This window comes from Cherax quadricarinatus, unplaced genomic scaffold (assembly GCF_038502225.1).
Source record: "Cherax quadricarinatus isolate ZL_2023a unplaced genomic scaffold, ASM3850222v1 Contig1351, whole genome shotgun sequence".
NCBI classification, from domain to species: Eukaryota; Metazoa; Arthropoda; class Malacostraca; order Decapoda; family Parastacidae; genus Cherax; species Cherax quadricarinatus.
Window position 1 is genome coordinate 81,959 of NW_027196377.1, and position 3,402 is coordinate 85,360.

Genomic DNA, 3,402 nt, shown 5'->3' on the forward strand with positions numbered 1-3,402 from the left:
TGGAAAACCAGCATAGGCTCCTGCCGCCCACGTACCATGTTGAGCATAATGCACCGTCCCATACTTCTCAAAAACTTTCCTTATATCCGCCTCGTCCGCCTCAAAGGGAACGTTGCGTAATTTGATCCACGTATAATACCGTGAAACATCTATCATTCTTACAGTGACAGCTGGTGTGACGTTAAGACTCACGTCCTGAAACCTGGTGACTAACGATTCATAAACCGTTGCTGATAGCAGTTTGACGAAAATTCGTTGTCCTCCGTTCAATGCTACACCATACAAGTCACTATCTTGTACGCCATATGTCTCCCGGATGATCTTTGGCAATAAGACTTGCGCAAAACTGGGCGTTATCGTTCCTTTAAGTAGCTCAATGCCTACAGTATTTATCCTTCGTCTCAGACTAACCGCCATCTTGACAATCACAGTGCACCTAAGTTGTTAGCCGAGGTGTGACAGCACCACTTCACACCACTGCAGCCAGGTAACTGACAAGGGCGCTCGCCTACAAACAGCAGAGGGGTGCAGAGCACTACCGCACTCTACCGTGGTCAGGCAGCGAAAAAACGACTGAGCTGAACTAGGTGTAATCGCACCTCGAAGCAGTTCAATACCAATAGTATTAATGCGTCTGCGATGACAAACCACCATCTTAACACCAGTAATTTTCCAGCGGTGTCAACAGAGACACAACAACACCTCCTCGTACCACTGCTGTCAGGTTACTGAGGAGCGTCAGGCAAGGGGGTCTACACGGCCCAAGAGCGATGCAGACAATGACGTTTTATTAAGACGTATCGTAGACTGACATATTTAACCTCATTAACATGTTGGTAAATCCCATCATTATCGTGTTTCTTCGGCAATCTTACAAAAGAACAAAAGCAACATAGCCAACAACCTCTCTTGTTTTATATTATTTGTCTTGTATATTTAGTTTGTATGTAGGTATTATGTAACAACTTCTCTACTCACTGTGCTCGTTGGAAAGGAGTTTTGATTGGCTACCCTTCCTACGAACAACCTGCTCGCTTGTTTGATTACTGGTCGTGTGGTAAGCTGGTAGAAGTCACCTGACGTTGTATCTGGAGAGCCACCTTCCCACTCACACTCACTCAGCTGCTGGTCAAGGCCACATCTGTTGTACATCAATAGTATTTAGTACGTAGTTTTGTAATACTTTCTTTAGCTATCCGGGGCATTTATCTCTTAACTTTCAGCAGAACATTATTTAATAAGTTGATCTGTTGTTCTCTGGATATTCCTAGACTTCTCAGTTGTCGCATTTTGCAACAAAGGTCAGATGAAGTTCAGTGCTGAGGAGAGTTTGGATTGGTAAAGAAAATTTCTGGCACGGGTCAGGAGTGGTATGGCGATGGACGAGAAATGGGGGGTGGGAGGGGGGAAGAATAATGAGCAGCTATAGTTATTGTAGAAAATGTTTGGCCAAGAATGGCTTCTTCAGTTAGACTTAGTGGCTCATGGCGAAACGCTTAACAAATATCCTGCTTTTCACAGGTGTCAAGGATCCAGAGGTACAGTGGCCGGCAGCGACAACTGGTTCACACGTGGCTTGCACTGGTTCTCGGCACTTGCCGTTGTGATTTGACCTTGTATAAACCACGCTCTAAACATCTAACAAGTTCCTCTATACGCAGCATGTGCTAAAGACATGGATCTTGAATCTTTAGACTCTGATGATTCTCTAGAAAAGTCTCATGACAATCTTGTGATTGATCTAGATTTTTCGCCCAATGAATTGGAGCGGAATTTACCTAACTTAGAAGTCGGTGACACAGTTACCGCCACAGCTGAAAGTTTAGGACGCACACGGAGGCGCCGACATCAAGCACATAAATGCCCTCACTGCTACGCGATTTATCATTATGAAGCCAGGTTTAAGCAGCACCTTCTCGCTTGCGGATCCAGTATCCGCATCGCACAGGCTAACAAGGTACCTGAAGTCCTGCCTATAAAGCAAAAACCTGATGAAAGCCGTAAACGGAAGCGTCAAACTGGTATAGTAAATACTTACCAATGCCCTCAGTGCATCCTTAATTTCAAGTTTAGAAGTTTGTTTGAGCGACACCTTGTTACTCACAAAATTGTCCCTTCGAAACGGAAGGAAGGAACTTCTAGCGCGGTGGACAGGGCAGGATACTTCCTGCAGCGACGTCAGCTATATCCATGTCCCTACTGCTTAAAAATTTACCAAGATGAAGACGAATTTAAGGAACACTTTCTTGTTCACGAACCCAGTCCCAGCAGCGTCCGGCATGATGAACCCCAAGTCAGGCCAAAGAACTTGACCGTGAAAGAGGAAGGCGCTTTCTGAGGCCTCTTATGAGGGTGTACTTTCACTTTCAAGGGATCCAAGCTGGGCTGCTGTCTCGGGTAAGTCTCATTCCTGTCGACTATAATTTTGTTACCACCTTCCACTTTTTTTAACCTGAACAATAATGTCTGGCACTACCGGTGTTATGTACTGATGCCTATGCATCTACAGTTCATGTAAAACTATTCTGTGTTAATTAAAAAATAAAATATCGTATAAATGTGATCTTTGCTCTGTTCAGATCGACGACAGGCAAGTGCAAGGAAATAAATGTCTAAGTCAGCTTAATGAAGATTTAGACTACCTCGCTACTCTCCCACCTGTCACATTACTTCCATCTCAAACACGAGAGATAAAGGACGCTTCTCGAGTGTTTGTGGAGCTTCCAGCGGCTGGAGATGGATTAGTCTGCTCCTTCCACTTCCTGCTGGTGTAAAGTGGAAGTCTCACCTGGACGGAGACTTCAAAAGCTTTTATAAATGACTGCAGTGTCTCCACTGCTTTATATAAGACTTTGCTCTTTCTACTATCTTTATGTATGCAGTTTTTAGATTTAGTAATAAACCAGGTTTAATAAACTTTCGCTCTTATTTCCTTACTCGTAGAAGTTTATTAAAATATTTTAAGACTAACAATTACCTATTAAGTTTGTATTTAATTTTCCATTAGAATAACTTTTTTATCTTCCAAACTGAATATGTAATTCATAAGTACCATGTGTCCTAAGACTACTTAAATACTGTGAACGGACTAGTAACTTTCTGCATAAATTACTAGTGTAAATTATAATAAAGCACTGAATCACAAGGGTTCCTAAGTGTGGGGGGAAAAATAACATTTTTGATTGAACAGTAAATAGAGCAATCATAAGTTGTGCAAGACAAGGTATACAATACCGACAAGATGAGTTGGTTTAGAAAGACACGTAAGCAAACACTGACATATTTATTAGAAAACGTTTCGGTCCTGGGACCTTTATCACTTCTGAGAAGTGATCAAGGTCCCAGGACCGAAACTTTTTCTAATAAACATGTCGGTGTTTGCTTACGTGTCTTTCTAAACCA

The 3,402-nt window shown here is 42.6% G+C and overlaps 1 long non-coding RNA gene across 1 annotated transcript; it reads left to right on the forward strand.

The window, feature by feature from the left end:
• The first annotated feature begins 1,028 nt into the window (after positions 1 to 1,028).
• LOC128705899 (uncharacterized) lies at positions 1,029 to 2,916 on the forward strand. The gene is made up of 3 exons (XR_008409781.2): positions 1,029 to 1,164; positions 1,522 to 2,397; positions 2,580 to 2,916. It is a non-coding gene; the product is annotated as an uncharacterized lncRNA (long non-coding RNA).
• Positions 2,917 to 3,402: the final 486 nt, after the last annotated feature.